General features: G+C 38.1%; 1 protein-coding gene across 1 annotated transcript in view; it reads right to left on the reverse strand.

Moving 5' to 3' along the window:
• Positions 1-22,723, reverse strand: part of LOC122798305 (cadherin-7) — a 705,913-nt gene that overhangs the window by 226,299 nt on the left and 456,891 nt on the right. The gene's annotated exons all lie outside the window — the stretch shown is intronic.

A 22,723-nucleotide genomic window follows, 5' to 3' on the forward strand; every position in this document is an offset into this window, starting at 1 on the left:
TCGTAGTTATGACAATGATACAAGATTGACTGAATGTATACTAATGCTTCATGTAGATGATGAAAGCATTATGAAGAAACATGTCCTAACAAATACAGGCAAAGTCAGATTAAATGGCTGACAGCACTGTTTATGAAGTACTTGTTCCTGTTGGAGACAAGGCAGGGTAATGTAGTTATTCTGCTGCTAAAGATTGTTGTCTCAAAATGACAGCCAGGCTCAGCTCCTTACAATAGAAGTTAATATCAAAAGAGTTATAGCGATACTCAAGGAGCACTACTCAAGCCCCAACACCCTCGCCCAACGGTTCCTAGAATTTATAAACTCAAATGCTATGGAACAACTGGTCACCACTCCCACAAGAGGGGAAAACATATTGGACCTGATCATCACCAACATGGGAACTCTATGTTCTATACCAGAGGTATACCCCTCATTGGTAAGATCTGACCATAAATTAATCTCACTGGACATCCATATCCCGTCCCCACCCTCAGCTAAGGAAACCACGGTGAAGAACTTTTCAAATGCAAACTTCACACTTCTCAAAACTGAGGTGGAACCTTCAAAGACCCAGGGCCAGTGGAAAATATGGCCCAAACCACAGAATCCTTTACAAACACATTCTATGGACACCTACAGGAATGCATGGATTGTGCTATCCCAAATAAAACCAAGACACACTCCTCCAAAGGCAGGACACCTGTCTGGTGGACCCCAACCATAAATAAGCTATACAACAGAAGGAGGAAGCTACTACATGATAGAGCAAAATCCCAAAAAGGAAAGGCATCTCTGATCAGTACTAGCAAGAAACTACAATCCCTCATAAAATCATCTAAGGCCAGCTTTGAAAGAAAAATTGCAGAAGACGCTAAAGATAATCACAAGACCTTCTTTAGTTATGTCAGGAACCTAGGTGGCAACTCTCAGATATACTCTGAGTCAGTGCAAAATGACAAAAAGTCCACTGAACCCACAGACATTGCCAACATCCTGGCAGATAGGTTCAGTGCAAACCCCCTCCCCTTCCCCCCCAAAAGAGCAAATGTCTATCCCAACAGAGTGTAGCCTCCCTGACATCACAGATGCACAGGTGAGAGCTGCCCTCTCCAAAGCAAAAAAACACAGCATCAATGGGACCGGACGGTGTCCCCGGCTGCGTCTTACACGAGCTCCAAGAAGAACTGAACCCTCACATAAAGTCACTGTTCAATCTCAGCCTTACTACAGGATATGTACCCAAGGAATGGCGTACAGCAACAGTGGTCCCACTCTACAAAGGTGGTGCCACAATGGACCCCAGAAACTATCACCCTATAAGCCTGACTAGCCTGGTCTGCAAAGCTATGGAGCGTATCATCATGGAACTCATAAACAAAGACATTAGAAACCTCCAAACACTGGATCCTACCCAATTCAGCTTTGTTAAGGGCAGATCTTGTCTCTTGAACCTGGTCGACTTCTTTGAAACAGTCACCAAGGCCATAGATGAAGGGAAGGTAGTCCACACAGCCTACCTGTACCTCGCAAATTGTCTTCAACACAATACCCCACTTGGGCATCATAAATAAGCTCACCAGCTTAAATATCAACCCCTATGTCACAAGATGGGTTGCAAACTGGCTCAGGGATAGAACCCACATGGTCAGAATTGCAGGTGCCATGTCAGACTCTAAACCAGTTACAAGTGGTGTCCCACAAGGCTCAGTCCTGGGACCTCTCTTGTTCGGTATACATTTCTCTGAGGTACAGGCTAACACAGGAGGATTATGGCTGACCAAGTTTGAAGATGACTGCAAACTAGGTGCCATAATCAACTCGCTGACTGACACAAGCATCCTCCAAAAGGGTCACACAGAGACAGATAACTGGTGCCAGAGCCATGGCCTAAATCTAAATGCCAAAAAGTGCATAGTCATCCCCTTTGGGAAAAACAAAGTGCCCACAAATTAACACATAGGTGGTAATCCATTAAGTGCGGAAGAAGTAATTAGGGATTTGGGGACCCAAGTAGATAGCAATCTCTCCTTTGACAATCATGTTGCCAAAGTGGTTAGAAAGACCTTCTTTATAGCCCACCTTATCATGAAAGAGTTCACATCTAGATCAAGAGAGGTCATTGTGCCCCTCTACTCATCACTCATCAGGCCCATAATTGAATACAATGCCCCATTTGGGATGTACCTTATCCAACACCTGCAGCAACTGGAAAGACCCCAAAAGTACCTCACCAAGAGGATCAAGGGACTCAAACAGATGCCCTATGCAGTTAGTCTAAAGAAACTCCAGCTCTACTCAGTTGCTTACCGCCTACTCAGAGGCGATCTGTGCCTGACGTATAAAGCCATATCCAACCCAGAATTAATGGAGATGCTCCACCTCAGGAAATCCAAATCCCTTAGAGCTACATGCTCCAGGGACTTAAACCTCAGCACAGAAATAAATAGGACATGCTGGAGGGACAGATTCATATTCCAGAGGCTCCCCTCACTCTGGAACAAAATCCCAATCCATGTTAGGCAGAGGTCCTCAACGACCCTCTTCAAGAGAAATCTTGATGAGTGGATGGGAGATCGTAGGTTTACCCCAGAGATCTCTTCTGTGTCCCTACTAGACAGATGCACAGTAAACTAACCTTAAAAGGGCTATCTTCTGTGACCTACTATACAGAGGCACAGTCAACTAATCTAAAAGGGTGGCGAAAGCCAAACACACTCTGGCTAGGCTTATAAATGCCCTAGGGCAGATAGCCTAGTATCAACCTATGAACCTATGAAACTGTGATACAAAACAGAACAGTGTACACAATTTCTGCATCAAATAGCATTCAAACTTCAGTAATAGTTACTGAAGTTCAGATGCATTGTGTGTAAATTAATCACATTGAGTATGCAAGGTGATTTCCATTGTAGCTCTGAACCCATAGAAAGCCTTTCAGAGTTTACTGCTCTGAAAAGCTATTGTCTGAACTGTTCCACATCATGTGCGTGTGTGTGTGTGTGTGTGTGCGTGTGTGTGTGTGTGTGTGTGTGTGTGTGTGTGTGTGTGTGTGTGTGAAAGAGATTATCTATTTACTTCTATAGATAGATAAGTATAGAATACAGATTGTGTGTGTGTGTGTGTGTGTGTGTGTGTGTGTGTCTGTGTGTGTGTGTGTGTGATTATCTATTTACCTCTATAGATAGATAAGTATAGAATACAGATTGTGTGTGTGTATGTGTGTGTGTGTGTGTGTGTGTGTGTGTGTGTGTGTGTGTGTGTGTGTGTGTGTGCGTGTGTGCGTGTGTGTGTGTGTGCGTGTTTGTGAGATTATCTATTTACCTCTATAGATAGATAAGTATAGAATACAGATTGTGTGTGTGTGTGTGTGTGTGTGTATGTGTGTGTGTGTGTGTGTGTGTGTGTGTGAGATTATCTATTTACCTCTATAGATAGATAAGTATAGAATACAGATTGTGTGTGTGTGTGTGTGTGTGTGTGTGTGTGTGTGTGTGTGTGTGTGATTATCTCTCTCTCTCTCTTTCTATCTATCTATCTATCTATCTATCTATCTATCTATCTAGGGGTCTGAATGGAGATGGTAGGTCAGCAAGCAAAAGAGAATAGTATTACTGGAATTGAATTCATCCTCAAGTCCTGGTGAGTACCTTTACAAGGTGGACCCTGTTTTTCACAAAATCTCACCAAGACAACAATGATATATAGACTGTGTTTTATATAGCATATATCATGTACAGAAGTAGGTTAAAAAATAAAGCAGATTGCTGGGTGCACAAGACCTAGAATTACAGAAAAAGATGCTTGGTGCCAGAGCCATGGGCTCAAGCTTAATGCCAAGAAATGTAGAGTTATCCCCTTTGGGAAAAACCATGTGCCTATGAATTACCACATAGGTGGCAGTACACTAAACACCGAAAGTGTGATGAGAGACTTAGGGACACAGGTGGACAGCAGTCTCACTTTCGATAACAATATCACCACAACAGTCAGGAAATCCTTCTATGTGGCACACCTCATCACTAATGGCTTTTCATCCAGGAAAAAGGAGGTCCTTGTCCCACTGTACTCATCCCTCATTAGACCCATTATAGAGTATAAGGCCCTGTTTGGTATGTACCTGACAAGACATCTGAAGCAGCTGGAAAGGCCGCAGAAATACCTCACTAAAAAAATCACAGGCCTAAAGCAGATGCCATATGCTGACTGTCTAAAAAAAACTGCAGCTATACTCTGTGGCATATTGTCTACTCAGAGGTAATCTCTGCTTAATATACAAGGCCATGTCAAACCCTGAGCTGTTGGACCTGCTCCACTTAAAGAAATCCCAATCCCTCAGAGTCTTATGCTCCAGGGATCTAAACCTTCTCATCACAATGAACAAAACATGCTGGAGGGATAGGTGCCTGACCCAGAGACTCCCCATACTCCAGAATAGACTGCCCATACATGTGAAGCAGAGCATCTCCTTGGCCCTCTTCAAAAGGAACCTTGATGATTTGATGGGAGATAGGAAATTCACCCCGGGGATCATGTCAGTCACTCTGCTAGACAGGGGTCCAGGGAAGTAAATATTGTGGGAAGAAATATCCAGGAAATTGTTACGGCTAGGCTTGTAAAGGCCCTAGGGTCAATAGCCTAGTACCAACCTATAAAACTATGAACCTAGAATAAAAAAAGTGCCCAATCTTGGTAGGCGCACTGGTGGCAGGACTAGAAAAAGTGACAGTGCAGAAATTCCAGACACGGAAACATCACTACAATGGGGTTATGCCAGGCCCAGGCGTAGGAAGGCACTCCCATGTTATAGAAAGAAGTAGTAGTACACAAAAATCACAAAAACTGGTAGGCCAAAAAAAAGCAATAAAGATGACAGAGTGGACTATTGAGGGTAAGAATGAAATTATGCAGTATTACTATTATGCAAGAACCCCAGAATTTCCAGACAGAAGATATATAAGAAGATTAAGAGAGACATTAGAGGAAAGAAAACACCTCCACAAGAAAAAGTGTTGGAAGCTTCAAATAAAAATATGTGTTCGTTAAAACAACAGACATATGAAAAACATTATATAGACCAAGAAATCTTGGGCCATTTAGAAAAAGAAGTGATCAACAACAAAACATGAACAAATGTGAATAAAACTTAGTAAGGTATATTTTTGAAGACTAAAATTAATACTGAAAACAGGATTGACATCTAGGAATAAAGTCCAAAGTATAAACCAAATTGTTACTGTCCTAACTTACACTTTTAGAGTGATTTACTGGCCCCAAAAGGTGTTGGATTGTTTTTACAGGAAAACAAGAAGGATGCTTCATGCTCATCAAATGATTTAGAAAAATCAGTGTATACCAAGATTATATGTTCCCCATTCTGAAGGAGGTATGGGCCTCCTTGAAATTGATTACAATCTTGGGATTGCATACTTATCTGCTGAGCTCACAAGACCCAAACATAGTGAAAGTTTTGAAACATGAGGAGAAAAAGTCTAAGACAACTTCCCTGCTTAGTTGTCAAGTGGGAATGGAGATCAAACCAGAAGTAGATAAAAATCAGGTAGCAACTGAATTTGTCAAAAAACAGAAGAAAGAATATAAAGTGAAGGATCAGATGAGAAGGCAAGACGTGGAAAATGCATAAGTACAGTTGCAAGTATAGAAAACTCAACAACCTCATGTTGATCAGGATCAAACACAGGAACATTTAAGGAGAGGTAAATTTAAATCAAAATTCGAAAGGTTAATATCTGTGACCCTAGATAGTGGACTATGTACACACTGGTTTACAAAGTCCATTGAACATGTGGGAGAAACTGACGAATGTAGGTTTTGTAAAACAGAATTGGAAACAGTCACACATCTTGTTGCTAGTTGTTATATACTAATCACAGAAGGACTGTATATTGAAAAGCATAATAATGTGGCAAGACTGTTACATTGAGGAGTGTGCAAACAATATAATATTGAAGTAGCTGAAAAACACTGGAAACATGAGCCACAAAGCGTTATAGAAAATGATAACATTTATATCGCATGGGATCACCCATTACCAACAGTTCAAAAAATAGATGTGAGAAAAGCAGATAAAGTAGTCCATGAAAAGCAGACAAAAGTAGCATTGATCACTGGAATTGCTATACCTAGTGACTACAGTGTCTTACATGCATATAGATACAACGTGATAAAATAGCAGGATTTGCAGGCAGAAACAGAAGAAGGATACCCAGACAGTTCCAATAGTAGTAAGAAAAATGGGCCTTATAAAAAAAAAATTACAATTGTACTTAAATATGTTACCGATACATGTAACTCCATATGAATTGCAGGAGTCTTTACTGGGCCCACTTCAGGTGTTGCAAAGAACACTTCTGGGTGACATCAAAGACTGAAATAATACTAATTTCTTGGACTTTAATCATACTTTGATTTAGGAATGGGGTCCATTCCCATCATGGTATTAAAAAACAAAAAGACTTGGAGAAATAAAAAAAATAGATAAGTATAGTATAGCTATAGATGTGTGTGTGTGTGTGTGTGTGTGTGTGTGTGTGTGTGTGTGTGTGTGTGTGTGTGTGTGTGTGTGTGTGTGTCTGTAATTATCTATCTATTTATCTGTAGATATAGTATAGGTTTAGAAATAGCTGGACAGACAGTTAGCTATTAAGTGAGTGTTAAGATACAGCTGAGTGATAGAGACCTAACATGCAAAGAACACAGCAATGTGTTCTGCAGAAGTAAGGAACTGCACATAGAACACATCACACCATACAATATATGCATAAAGGTTGTGGTAAGGAAGTAAGGCAGTACAACTTATCACAGATAACTTCCCTTGCATAGAAATATTATAACAAGATTTTGTTAATGGAATTATTACCTGGACACTGAATTTGAACTACTTTGGAGAAAAACAGGTACTTAAGGAATCTGAATATACCATGGAAGTACTGCCAAGCAACTAAAGTAAGGCATATACATTTATATTGGTGTTTCGTACAGCTGGCAACCAAGAAATGCAATGTAAACCACTACATAAAATGATAACTGCATGCCTTTCAAAATGAATTGTCTGAGGACAACTGTAATATTTTAGGAAGACTTTTTAAAAGTGCATACTACATTTCAATGGCATTTACTGACAGTTTATATTTGTCAAACGAATGAGGCCACAAAGGGTTTATTACAGAATATGGCATGACTATAAGTGCGCACATGATGTGTACTTCACTGTTTGCATGGCATGAGTTGGAAAGTGCACAGACTTTATCTTTGATGGTGGGGCCATGTTGGCTACAACATACAGATAATGATATCATGTTGCCCTGAGAGCAAATAGTTTTGTACTTATGCCTTTAAAGTGTTCTAAATGTAATTCATTTTATTTTGTCATTTGGCAAAGCCTAGAAATGTCAATATTTCTGCCAACACTGGGCATATTCCTAAGACTGGTATTGGGGAGTCCTTAACAAATCAGTAATAATCTTTTGTTGGTAAAACTTGCTATTTTTGGAATAGGAGAAATATTAATGCCCTTCCTCTTGTCTTCCATTAAAAAAATAGGAATATTTGCACGTTCTCTCTCTCTCTCTCTGTCTCTCTCTCTATGTATATCTTTCTTAGCCCTTAACTCCTTTGATAGTGTCAGACTGCTATCCTGTCCGAGTGTAGCTCTGAATACCTTACTTCCAGAATCAGGGACACTCACGGACTATCAGGGACCACTATTTCAAATATTAGTACTATTTACTTTAGAAGTTGGCAGAATAAGAGAACTGAATTTGCATGCATTTTCTGAAGTATGAGAAATTTGTAACAGTAACTGCTGTCATTATTTTGTAAGTGTAATTAACCATATTTTCTCCCCATATTGCCAGTGTTAGAAGGAATTAGGAGGGGAAAGTGCAAAATTTTGAGACAAAATCAGTGAAAGTTGAGAGGTATACTCCTAAGGCCATGAAAGTTCTTACGTGGGTGCATTGTGCTGGCTATAGCTCATGCTTTTAAGCAGCCCCCGAGTTTTTCTTATAATTTTGATTTAATCCTGGCATAAACTGTGATCCTCTCACAAGGTGGTGATTATTACTGACAGTAAAAAATGACACACTGAGTTACAGACTTTAGATTCTCTAGAAAAAAAATGAATGTTATTGTTTTATTCTACATAATAAAAGAGAATACATATTTTAAATTTGTGAAAGATTTTGTGCCTTTGCCTCCCTTCATTTTCAGTTTCTCCATGGTGGCTGGGTTAAGTAGTTGAGAGTTGTGGCTAATGTTCTTTTTTGGGTGAGCTACATGTTGAGTGCAATGATTATCTCCACGGCAGCAACTTCAGCTGCATTACTGTAGCTACATTTTTACCACTTTTGATGAATACAGGTGATTGCTAGAAGTTGTTTTCTGTTTGTGTGGCACATAGTGGATGAAACAAGCTATCATTGCTTCTTGTATAGCATCTGACCGTCTGAAACTGAAATACATTGATTGTCACCTTTTATTTTCACTTTCACTGTCCATGTACAGCTAGATCTGTATGCAGTAATAACATTGCCACAGCATCATGCACACCCATTTTTTTAAATTATTTTTTTATGGAAGTTGATGTTGGAGGTAATGTAACCTATAGTCGCAAGTGGAAAAGATTGCTGTAGCTGTTATTTCATTAGTTTTGGAAATCACACTTGAGAGGTGGTTGCCATACATAGCTGCATGGGAGGAGTGCATGCTGTTTAAAACAGCAAAGAGCAATTACATGAGTTATGCAAAACTATCATCGACACATTTGAGGAAGAGAGCGAGTATTGGCAATGGTTACTTGTAATGAGTAGGTGAGCGGTGATCTGCACATTCAATAAACTGGCTTTCCTTCTCCACAAATGGAGCAAACTCAGAGGAAGGTTATGTTAATTAGACAGGGTATAGGGAATACAGCCCTCATATAACACCCAAGACAGATTTGACAGAATCCTAACAGAGATGGGGTAGCCAATTATAAATACAAAGCATGTAATGCACTTATTCAAAATTCTTATGAGTAACTAATTTCAGGAACATATTTGCATGTTCAAGAGCAATAGTTTGATATAAATTATTATGACTATTTTTTTCATCTTGCTCTTAATCATGTATACAAACACTGCATGTCAGAAGATGGGGTAATTGCATGAAAATTCAATTGAAAATATGGCTTGGGATGGGCCAGTGCATGTGTCTAAAAGAACCAAGTTGATATATGTTACTGTGTCTAAAAGAACCAAGTTGATATATGTTACTGTGTCTAAAAGAACCAAGTTGATATATGTTACTATGGTTACTTTTTTTCTTTGTTCACAATTTGTTTTCAGGATGAAACACCAGAAGAATAAAGAATTTTCTGGGGACATGTGGTTTAAGAAAACATATGAAAATTGCAGAAGCACTTTTGATTCATTATTGGCATGGCTTGTTTGGGGAACAATATCTGACAAATAGCAACATAGTCATGAAATTTCTAATTCCTTCAAAGCCAAAGATACTGTACAATCTGAGAAAACGGAACACCCTTGAAAAAAGTCATTAGCCTCATGGGAATAAGTTGACCAACAAAGTGTAATAAATAAATAAATAAAATATATTAATTTGATACCTTCACAGTCAAAGGAAGTATATCCCCGCAAATGTTGGACATTCCAATGGGACAGTGTATGTTTTGCAAGAAAATACCTTTCACAATACCTTGATTTTCTTATTGTAAACTGTCTTTGCAGAACTGACACATGGTCTCTTACATACATCTGATAAATCCAGCTTCTCAGAGGGCTTTTGTTGTTTCAATCTGGGAATATAGTTGATATTTATCTGGGTGCTATTTGACCACTGGAGAAAAAGAGCAGTGGCAAATGATGATTTAAAAGAAGATAGCTGTTGCAAGATCACTTTTTATTGATTGTTGGCATGAATTGCTGGAATTTTTTTGTATGAGTCAAAGAGCTATATGACCATTATATGTATATTATTTATTTACAAAGATAAGAGTGCTTTCTCAGAAAGGGCACATTTCACTCTCACAATATGTACTTCTTTTGTACCAAGTCACCATATTAGAAGTCTATGATTTTTTATTGTGTACAATCTTTGGAGAACTGACATACAGCCCTTTATTAACAGCTGTTAAATCCAGCTATCCATAGGACTTTTGTTCTCACAGTCTGACACTATGCTTGGTTTCCACCTGGATGCTATTTGATCTCTGCACAGAATGCTGGGGATAGATGATGTAGAAAATCAAATGGCATTTTCAGACTCACATCTGATTAATTATTTATATAGTTTGTTAGGACACAGCATCTATGAAACAGCTATGTGGCCATTATATTCATATGATTTCTTCACAGTCAAAAGTAGTGTACCTTCTCAATAGGGGCACATTCCACAGGGATGCTGTATGTATTGTACTAAAGTATCTTAGTAGACATCTCTGAATTGTGTTATTGTAAACTGTTTTGGGGTGAACTGACTTACATGTGCTTCTATACAGCTAGTACATACAGTGTTTCAAAAGGCTTTTTTTTTTTTTTTTTGTTTTTCACATGAGGTCTGTTTGACCTCTGGACAAAAGTGTTGAGTACAGCTGACAAATAAAAGCAAATGGCTGTTATAAGGCTAATTTTTGTTTGATTGTCAATATTTATTTTTATTTATTTAACATCTGTTTAGTGGAGAAATATGTCTGGGCCAATTGCTTATTTTCATCGGAGGCCCGGGGAGAAAAGCTCCACAGGTACACATTGTAACACCACAAAAAATTTATACAGATCATATAAAAACCAGACTATACAGTAGAAAACTTTACAATAGTGTTTGCCATGTACTATACAAGAAATTGTTAAAATTTTATATGCAATTAATTTTTTTTTAGTAATACAGAAGAAATTTTGCTAAAAGATTTTATGCAACACAGAATAGAGGTTGTAGAAAAGGTTGAGGTTGGTCTGAGGAGAGGAAAATGGCCAGTATATTCAGCCAGGTGAGGATCAAGAGCATGACCAGTTGTTATTTCAATGGATCTTTAGGAGGTTCTTGAATTGAGCTGGGTCAATGATGTTTAGAATATTCTGAGGGATAGAGTATCATGCTTTAGAGATTTGATTTGAGTAAAGAGAGTCCTTGAAGGAATTGGTGGATTTTGTAACTTTTAACAGTAGTTTGTTAGAGGATCTTCCTGTTGTTGACTTGGGTTTGTATTATGTCACGTATGGCTGGACATTTTTCAGGTTGATATACTATGGAGTGGGTTAGGGTAAGCTGGTTTAGAGATAAAAGGTTAGGTAGTTCTAGCCATTTGAGTTGATTTAGTGCAAGGCAATGATGCTGTCATTGGGGTAAGTTGGTGGCAAATCTGGCTATCTTGAGATAGCATGTTTCAAGTTTGCTTAAGTCAGTTTTCCTAGGTTTTCTGAGTATAAGAGAGGCATAGAATAAGGTAGATAGCAAGTGGGTCCTGGCAATTGCTTGTCTGGTAGAGTTGGTTAGGTAAGACTTAATCCTGTATAGAGAACCTAACTTAATGTGGGTTGTTTGACTGTGAGTGATATGTGCTTGTCAAACTTTAACTTATTATCAATAGTGACACCTAGTAATTTAGTTTCAGCAATTTGTTCTATTAATGTGTGATTGGATGAGATAATTTTAAAGTCCTGGTTTAGGCTGTTTTGTAATTGTTGTTGTAGAATAGCATTAACTTGGTTTTGTTGGGGGTTAAGATGAGCTGATAGCTTTAGGAAGGATTCAATGGCCATGAAAGATTATTGGGTAACGTCTTGTAGCTGTGGCAGGAAGGGTGCAGAGCAGATGACTGTGGAGTTATCTGCATATTGTATGATGGTAGCAACCTTAGTTGTAGTGTGGAGGTTATTGGTGAGGACTGAAAAGAGAAGTGAAGCAAGTATTGACCCTTGAGGGACACCTACTGCTATGGGAAGCAGGGTAGAGAGATCATTTTGCCATTTGACGGCTTGGTGGTGATCAGAAAGGTTTGACAGCTCCCAATAATTTTTGTGGGTTATTCTGATGTTTGTGTTGCATAGTTGAGTAGTACTGTTTTTTATCAATTTTGGTTTGTTTTTGCAAATATTTCTTAAGTGATAGTAGTTATCAAGTGAAGCTTTGGTGTCATTGGTCTTGTATTGGTACCACAGTTTGTCTCTTTGTCTTAATAGTTGTCTGGTTCTTTTTTTGAGCCATGGGCAGTAATTTGTTTTAGATTTAATTTGTCTAATACAGCCAGAGTATTTAGCATATCAAGAAATCTATGGTTGAAATATTGGCCTACTGCATCTAATGGGAGGTATTTAAGTGGGGATCAGTTCCTGTTCTGAAGTAGTTGTTTAAAAGTGTTGGTTGAGAAACATTTTGCATTACATACTTGTTTATATGATATAGTCTTTGTGAAGGAGCTGCAGTGTCTTAACAGATAGGTTAGTAGGTGATCACTAAGGCTGTCTGTCAGACAACCTGAGTGATAAATAAGTGAGGGTTTGTTTGTTAGGGTCCAGTCAAGAACTGATTTCTTGTTGCTACTTTTGTCTACTCTGGTGGGTGTTTGTACTAGTTGGGTAAAACCATGTAAGCTTATGTAGTTGTTGGGGTTTTCAGAGGAATAGGTTTGCAATCTGTATTGAAATCACCAACTATAATGGTTTCTTTGCTAAATGTAGTGGATGCTCAGGAAGGTAGGTTTTCTATAGTAGTTGGGTTGTTGTTGGGTTGAGTGTATACTGCTAGTATGATTATATGTTTATTGTTGTTGAGTTTTCTGCTTGAGCCTAGTAATTCAGTGTTGTTTAGGTCTGGGGGTTTACTTGTAGTTGCTTAAAGTTAAGCTTAAAGTTAAGCGAGTCCTTATATAATATTGCTACACCTCCACCATGCTTTTATATTGTATGTTGTCTGAGAATGTTATAGCCAGGGGGTATGATTTTGTTGTTGTTTATGTGGGGCTTAATATTGCAGTATCCTCCAACAATTAACAATTGCAGTGTTGTGCTATAGGTCTCCTGTTCGTCTAAGAGTTTAGCTTAACCACTAACTAATAAATACGGCAGACAGTAAGCTGAGACCTTGTAAGATGCAGATATTACAGTTCAGTGCAGTCCCCAGCCATTAATACATAGGAAAGGAAAACAAAGCAACTCCTATTAACATGATAAAAAGAATCATTTCTTGATAATAAGATTACTAATAGTATTTTCCATACTTAGTTTTATGTGGTGCACTCATCTATTAGCTTCCTACTGGTATATAAGTTCTTTGGAGTGCAGCTAATCCTTACTGAATGTGAGTACTTGGTTGGCATTTGCAAGTGTTTGCAAATATCTGAGAATAGTACAAAATATAGTCCACATTTTAAATAGTGTACATTTAATAACTAGAAACAATAAAATCTCCTGAGTAAAGTACTTATAGGGTGTACACACTACTGCTGAGACGCCACAAGTGGCTGTTGGACTGTGGGGAATTAATGTCTAAAAATGCAACATTACTTGGAGGGGAATATGTAACCTTCATTCAGCCTTCTTGTGGTAGGAGTGGCAGTGAAATGATTTACTGGTGGGCAAGAAATATAATTGGTTACGATGTACTTGCTTTTGCTTGAGTCATGACGTGGACCAGGCAATGAGTACAATAGAAACAATCAGTTAAAGAGCTTAGCCAGGTCAGTACATTAAATGCCACATTAAGGTCATAAATGGGCTTTCTAACTAACAACTGAAATAGCGGTCTGTAATTTAGTGATAACAAATTTTGAGCCCGAGGAAAGGTTTGACTATAGAATGGGAGACTCTTTGGATATATTTTGGCTAGTACTCAGTGGAAGAAGGGGAGGGGATGGCAATAGCATTCAGTAGTGTGCACACCTTAATATTCTAACACAGACAGGTTAGCTTTTCTATTGATGTTTTGAGGAAACTGCAACCTATATTTATGCAATTCCTTTAACTTTGCACAGTACTGCCGTACACTGTATGGGGTTCTGGTAGTGGTGTGATGCTCTTTCAGGGTAATCTGAAAGTAAGATTATCTCTTTGTGATTTTTCCAAAATAAATATAGCACTTTGATATTTTGCATTCATGATCTGTAATAATTTCTACTATGTTGATATCTCTGTGTTAAGTGCAAGAGTTTATAAGTAGGGGTGCTAGATATAAATTCATCTTCTGCTACTGCAGACACATCACTGGTACCTGGACCAGCAGACGATGGCCTGCAGTCATTTTTTGACAAATTGCCTGGGTGCATCCTAATCATCATCCAATTTTTGGTATAAAACATCCACCAATGACTACACATGTTTACACATCAAGTTCTTCTTATTTATTATTTATTTTTTTCTTCAGGGCCTTATAGATACCATTTTATTCCTTGCTTTTACATGTATTGCAGTATACTAAGTTGGTAATGGTGTTTACCAAACCATGATGTAACCAGCCTTCCAAGCTAGAGGAAGAATAAATTACTGCTGACAATACTACAGTTTAACCTTCCAGTCTGCATTTATTATTTTCTAGCATGCATAGAAAATGTACTTTGAAAAGTCTAGTTTGAGATTAAATTAGAAAAGTATTGTCAGAGAAGCAAAACTGACACTTGCCTGCACATACTTAAATGCATGGAGAATAACAATTAGTTAACAAGTTAATCCTTTTGCAAGCACTGAAAAAGCCACATGGATAATATAGATTTACTATAGAGTGCTCTATAATTAAATCCTCACTTTTAGTGACAATTCCGTGAAAGAATATTGTTAATGACATGTAGCCAAAATACATACTTAATGATATCTTGTGCAATGTGTTGGACAAATAGCTGTGCACAACTAAAACATTTCACACCAAATTCTCAGTGGAATTTTCTAATTTGTCATCCAGCAAGGTATATTTCTATGATGTGGATGTTTACTAGGTTAGTCAGTCCATCACAGATGCCATTTTCCAGTGAGGTAAGATGTTGCTTCTCAGTTAATTTGTGGCATGACACTGAGTATTCTAAAAGCTTGGAGGCTGAACTATGTCTGAAAATAGTAATATATCAAAAACTCTTATTTTCTGAAGCATAGCTTTCCAGTGGATTAGTGTGGGTAAGTGAGCAAATTAAAGGATAATATAGGGAGGCTATGCCAGCAGACCATGCTGCTGACATAAAAATGACAGAAAAATATAACTTTTTCCCACAAAATTATTATTATTATTATTATACTTTACATGCCATTAGCAAGGAATGGGGAAGGAACACAACTGGAAAGAAATGAGAGGAGAACGTAGTACATGTTCCAGGTTATCCTTTTAATCGTGTATACATTTTGTCAGCTATGAGGAAGGGCATGTGCTTTTTTTTCATAACATGGCATGCAATATTCATTCTGAAATTATTACATATTTTACGAGTATACAAAATCCAGAATTCAAGAAAGTAGCTTAGACATGCATTCTTTTCACTTTTTTAAAGGGTGTCTAAGAATATAATGATTTGAAGGCAGAGAGTCCAGATTCAGATAGTCCATTGATTCATCTCAATTATTTCATTAAGGGAGAAATAAATCTAAACTAGAAAACTCACAGGCAATTGTAACCATATTGAAAATGTGTAACATGTATGTAAAACTAGACTCTAAAGCCATGGTTAGTAGACTTATATAAGATAAAAAGATACTCATAATGTTGAACTTATTTAAAATATTGTCCTGTGTCTAATATAACTGTATCTATAAGTGACACTAAAATTAACAATGTGAAACAACAATCACTGAAATATTTCTTTTTTGTGTAATACTATTATGTCTCACACTAAAAATAATATGCATTTTAAGAGCAAATAGAATTAAGCTAAATAAATGAACTGTTACATTAGCTTTGTGTGAATACCATTTCAAAGGCAGAATGCTGTCCCAGATTACTACAGAAATGCTTCTGAGTTTTAATATTATATATTATGTATTCCACTGAAATCTGTAGAAGAACAACTAATTGGCTTTTGTACAATGCCATAAAATAATGTAAGAGTTCTCTTCTGTATTACATGTAGTTATTAACTGCAAATTCATTACAAAAAACAATGTTGGTCTTTGTAGCAGTGTTAAAAAGGGTATACAACCAACTGCATAGCTTTTGCTGCTACAATATTCTGCTGCAACTATAGCACAAGGATAGAAAGGTAACAACTTATATTATACCATGACCCCCCCAAAACGTGCATGCGGATTGGCCAGCGTGCCCGTTGTAAATCGAGTTATACTAATGGAAAAAGGTCCGGTCGCCCGGACTTTTTTCCATTAGTATAACTCGGTTTTTTAAAACACTGTCTCGCTATGTTAAATGGGTTTAACATAGCGAGACAGCTTTAAAATAAGCAACGGAGATCTCCGTTGCTTATTTTAAAGCTGTCTCGCTATGTTAAACCCATTTAACATAGCGAGACAGTGTTTTAAAAAAAAGCAACAGAGAAAGCAAGATCTCCGTTGCTTTTTTTAGTGTTTCGCTATGTTAAATGAGTTTAACATAGCGAGACAGTTTTAAAATAAGCAACGGACATCTCGGGCTTCGCCCTCGGGACCAAACCACGCCAACCGTGGGTAAATTTAGCATTACCCACACCCAGAAGTGGGTTATTGCTATAATAAATAAGGTTAGACATTGAAGAACACAGACAATACCATTCTCTTACACATATTTTAATTCTTAGGTTGTCTAATTTCATTTCCATGAAGTATTATTGAATAAGTCCATTTGAATGAACTTGTTGGAAATACTCACACAGGATAAAAAGGAACTTGAGAAAGTATGACCATTTACATATTACAGACTGTTGTCTAGTGTGCTGTTTTGTTAAGCTCCTCAATCCACTGCAACAAAAACAGCATACACCTAAGGCAATGGTTTCTGGTGAAACGCTAATATAACGGCAAAAATAATGATAGGAGTACTGAGATGGTTCTTGAGGTATTGAAATAAGAATTGAAGTTAAGTATACTTATTGAAAAAGAAAAGAAACAAATAAGTGAAGATGCCACAGCACAACGTGCTGTTACAAGTTTCACATACAGTAATATGATAAGGATTTAAAGCAGTACACAGTAGCTGCTGCCGTTTTATAACGTCTTTTCTGTTCTTATTTAATTGTCATAAAACCCGACTGTGAAAATTAGATGCTACATAATTCAAAGATCCTTATCATATACAGTAAAAGCTTAATTACACTAAATGATGAAATCACTTCTGCTGTCAGAAATTATATTTAATATCTTGCATGATAGGTATCTTACATGATTGTTTTCTCAAGGAGTCCGAAAACAATTAATTTATTCTGGGATGATTACTGACATGGGCTGTCTTTAAAATCCAAAACGTTATGCAGGCCAGCGCTCTGTTTTTGAATGACAGGTATATTTATAAAGGATTGATTTGTTTTCCTTGTTATATTGCTGTTATGCCTGTTTCATATAAGAGGATGAATAATGTTTAAAATTTAGTAGACTTTTTATAGGTATCATATTATGAGGTGTCATGCACTGACATTGATATTGTAGATAATAACTTGCTTCAGATAGTGGACAGCAAAGTATAAAAAGCACTAGGGTGGGGTTTCCTGTCTGGATGGTAGGTCATTGTCACCACATAATGCTGAGCTTCTTATATTTATTGAATCACATTTTAAAAAGCAAATTGAAACAATTTTTTGGTAGGATTTGGAAACTTTCTATTAATCCTATGTGTTAAATACAGTAACAAATTAATGTCACCTGGTTACCCACATTATGTCAGCAAATTTTCAGCCATATACTTGTCAAAATCGCTCATAAAATGCACTCTGTGATAAATACACCTTTGAGACAGTAGGTGGAGTATATCCCATGATAAATAAAACCTGAAGACAGTGCTTTTGTCACTCTTAATTCTTATAAGGGAAGCTTTGGAGTAAGAGTTAAATTAGTAATCCATGCATTTTTATAGTTTTGATAGAATTCTAGTCTTAAAACACATCTTTAAGCTGACTGCTTCCCTCAATAGTACATATCTTGACTGATAAGTTACACTAGGGGATGCTCCTTAATGGCAAAAGGTATATAATGTCTCCTGTGATGTCCCTGGCATCATTCTCAGACAAGAGAATTGGCTCTTATTGACTATTTCTGTGTCGGATATGTTTTTTGCTAATTAATCGACATTTGACATATTATATGTATCACTGATCTGACAAAGAACTACATGAAGAACTTACCTCTGACAAATTTTGGCTAGAACTTCATAGGTTCATAAGAGGTTATTAAGCTAGCGGTCCTAGAGCCCTTACAAGCCTAGCCATGTTAATCCCACATTTCCTCAATTGTCCTTGGTTAGATGGGTGCAATTTGCAGACTGAATCTATAATAAACATTGACTACGCCAGTCCATGAGGGACATGGGTGCCACCCCATGTTGAATTTGAGGTCTCCCATCCATTTGTCCAGGTTGTGTATGAATAGGGTCAGTGAGGAGCTCTGCTTCATGTGAACTGGAAGATTATTACAGAGGAGTGGCAATCTCTGGGAGATAAATCTGGCTCACCAGAATGTTCTGTTAATGTCACATGCTAGGTTAAAATCCCTAGATGGAGTGACTCTTTTTTGCCATTTGACTTATGGATGTGTAGCATATCCTTCAGGGCAGGGTCAAAGACTACCCTGTACACCAGGCATAAGTCGCCTCTCACCAGCCTATATGATACAGAGTACAGTGACAGGGCTTTCAGCTTGTCTATGTAAGTCATGATTCGGAGGCCTTAGCTCTGTGGCCTCTCCAGCTGCTGCAGGTGTCTGATGAAATACATGCAGAAGGGAGCACTGTACTCTATTAATGGTCTGATCAGGGTTGAGATGTTGCAAGATATAGTGCAAACCCATATTAACTGCATCATTCACTGACCTGTACTCTCAATAAGCAAACTGAAGGGGTCCCAATAAGGGAGTTATAATATCCTTCAAGTGAGTTAACACCAGACTCTCAAAAGTCCTCAACACCACCGATGTGAAACCAACAGGCCTGTAGTCATTCAGTGCTGTTATACTGGATTTTTTAGAGACTGGAATGATTGTGTTTTGTTTGAAATATAAGGAAACATCATACAGCCCTAATTATTTATTAAAAATCTGAGTAAAAAACGGAGCCAGTTGATCAGCACAGGTTTTTAAACAGGAGGGTAAAACCCCATCTGGACCAGCTGCTTTCTTAATGCCCTGTCTTAGAAAAAAAAAATTATTGTCCTCTTTAGTGATAATTAATGCAAGTTGAATGTGAGAATGTGTGTGGAAGTGAGAGTCATATAAGTATGAACACCAAGAGAGCTGGCAACAGTGTTATTTGTAGCCTTAAGCTTGTCAAACCTGCAGTAAAAAACATTCAAGTAATCAGCCAGCTGGTAATTAACTGCAGTGTAGGGAATGGTTTCCTGTGGTTTGTAATGTCTTGTAGACCTTTCCAAACTGATGTAGGATCACTGGCTAAAAACTGTTTTTTTTTTTTTTAACTTTTCTGAGTAGTTCATTTTAGCTACTTTGATTACTTTTGTCAGTGTGTTCCTTGCATGTCTAAAAAGTGCTGTGTCCCTACTTCTATAGGCATCTTCCTTGGCTTGACGAAGCTGCTTAGGTTTAGCAATAAACCAGGGTTTGCTGCTGTTACATTTTAACCAAGCCTTAGTAGAGACATACATATCTTCACAGAATCTAACATAAGTTCATGCAAGTTAGCAGCAGAATCTTCAAAAGCACTCCAATCTGTACAATCAAAGCAGGCTTGCAGCTTCAGCTTTGCCTCAATAGTCCATCTTCTTGCAGTATTGATCGCAGGTTTAACATATTTTAAATTGCTCTTATAGATGGGAAGCAAATGAATCAGACAGTGGTCAGAAAAGCCCAAAGCTGCATGGGAGACAGCATGATAAGCTTGTTTTAACACTGTATAACAATGATCCAGTGTGTTCCTGTCTCTGGTAGGACACATATGCTGTGTACATTTTGGATGTTCGTGGCTGAGATTTGCCTTATTAAAATCCCCGGAATAATCAGAAGGCAGTTTGTATAATTCTGCTCCAAGCACATTATCTGATCAGACAGTTTTTGTAGTGCTGCACTCACACAGACTTGAGGTGGAGTGTAAACACTAACCAGAATAAATGAAGAGAACTCCCAAGGTGGATAAAAAGGTCTACAATTAACACAAAATACTTCTAAGTCAGGGCAGCACATTTTACTTAACACTGTGACATCCGTACACCAACTGTCGTTGATATAAAAGCAGATTCCTCCTCCCTTACTCTTCCCTGATGTCTCCAATACTCAGTTCACTCTGTAAAGTTAAAAGCCGGGCAGATATAATGCACAGTCCAGAATGGATTCATTTAGCCAGGTCTCTGTGAAACACAGTACAGAAGAAAGTGAAAAATCTCTGTAAGTATCATTGAGAAGTAACAGTTCATCCATCTTAAGCACAGGGAGTGAGTTTTGCCAGATGTAAGCTTGGGAGTGCCGTACCAAACCCCTCTGTCTCATACTAAGAAGTTCACCAGTATGATTCTTCCTTTTGTGGTGGCTATGTCTACCTCTGCTGCTGACAGCTGCTGCTCCCCCACCTATGATCTCTAGAAAATTCCTTAATTGTGACAAATTCAGTGTCAAATTGCAGAAAGTGAATTCCCCAATATTTAACAATTCTTCGGGAGTGTACTTAATTACAAGTGAACACCAAACAACAGGATAAATAAATAAAAACAGACAGAAAAGTACAGAGCATTGAACTGAGGATGCCACTCACTGTGAACATCACTGGGGGACTCAATAATTGCACCCAATTCACAATCATTAGTGAACTTGGTAAGACAAAGGCCATCTACTTTAGCCTGAACTTCCACAAAATAGATTCCAAACAGTAAAGGGCCCAGCACAAATCCTTGCAGTAAACCATTGGTGACAGGTCTGCTGGTAGACGTGGAGTTACCAACTTTGACAGGATGTGTTCTGCTGGTGAGCCAGTTGGCAACCCATCTAGTGATGTAAAGGTTAAACCCCAGCAGAGAGAGTTTCTCAATGATACTTGAGTGGGAGATTGTGTCAAAAGCTTGGCGAGTTCAAGATAGGCAGTTGGCACTATCTTACCTACATCCAGAGCTTTAGTGACTTTCTAGAAGAAGTCTACTAGGTTTAATTAGCATGATCTACCCTTAACAAAACCAAACTGGGTTGAGTCTAGAGATTGAAGGTCGCCTATGGCCTTGTTGATAAGGTCCATGATGATTCTTTCATGGCCTTTCATGAGGTTGGTTAGAGTTATGGGTCTGTAGTCCCAGGGTCAGTTGAGTATCCCCCTTTGTACAAAGGGATTAGCTTTACTGTTCTTCAGTCTTCTGGAACAAAGCCAATTCTCAGGCTAGGGTCAAAGAAAATGCCAAATGGGTTTGCTAGATCCTGTTTTAGATTGCTTAATAAGCAACATGAGATGTTATCTGGTCCCATTGAGGCCATGTTTTGGGCCTCGTAGAGTGAAGATATGACCTGATCTCTAGAGATACTAAACAGAAGACTGGCATCAGGTATGCTTTGGGGTATGGCTGGTGGGAAAAGGGGGGGGTGAAGTTTGCGCTAAATCTGTCAACCATCAGGTTGGCAATTTCCTCCAGTATAGTATGAGTGGTACTCTCTACAACCAGTTCAGCACAGAGCTGGACATTCCTTTTTAGATTTTGGACATAGTTAAAGAATGCCTTATGAATATCATTAGGTAGGGATGCTATTATAACTTTGTAATTAGGTTTAGAGGAAATTGCAAGATTTCTGATTTGCTTGTTCAAGCTGTGGAGGGAATTCTTCCTATGCTGAGTCAGTTCCCCCTTGTTCTTAGGCATCAGTTTCTTCCTTTTGGTTTATAACCTCAGTCATGTAGTCCCACTCGTTCACCACTTTTGCAAAGCATTTGGAATATCATAAAGAAATAATCTTCAATGCATCAAATTTAGTAGGCTGCTCATTTGTTTGTATAGTTAGACAATGTATATTAACAGACAGGTATCTGCTCATAGCTGGCATTAGGCACCTGCAGAACCTATGGCCACGGGGAGCCCTCGATTATCTCTCAGTGAATGTGGGCCCCATGCAGCAGCCGCAAGTTTCTCCACCTCCTCCATTCATTTTGGCACCTCGTGGACATCAGCACAGCTGTATAACGTAACATCAACAATCTGCAATTTCTTCCTTTTTTTTTTTTTTTTACTTGCCTGTAAGCTGCACCCAATCAGGTCAGCTTAATTGATGCAGAGATCTGATTGGCTACAGTAACCAGGGAAGTAAGTTGCATTTTTTTTTTACAAGATAGTGCTTGTAGGACCTTACCTAGGTTCTCTAGTGCAAACCTCTCAATCTCTCATCGCAAGAAATCTGAGTTACTTTACTCTTGGAGAACAAAGTAGGAAACTACATTAGCAAGGCTGCAGTGCATGGTCTTATTTCCAGGAAGGTCAATTTTCTCATTTCAGAAAAGAGCCATAATCTGATGACAGTACCCTAAAAACTTGTAGCAAACTTCCTGTTAAACTTATGAGGTCGTTTTGTTTGTAAATCTGTCTGTAATGAATCAAATAATTTGTAAAGCTGCCCTGTCAGTTTATTTTGCTTGTCATTAACTCTGGCGCATAGTTCATAATTTTAGTGTTACTCAA

The sequence above is a fragment of the Protopterus annectens genome, chromosome 3.part1 (assembly GCF_019279795.1).
Source record: "Protopterus annectens isolate FY-2018-M chromosome 3.part1, PAN1.0, whole genome shotgun sequence".
NCBI lineage: Eukaryota > Metazoa > Chordata > Ceratodontiformes > Protopteridae > Protopterus > Protopterus annectens.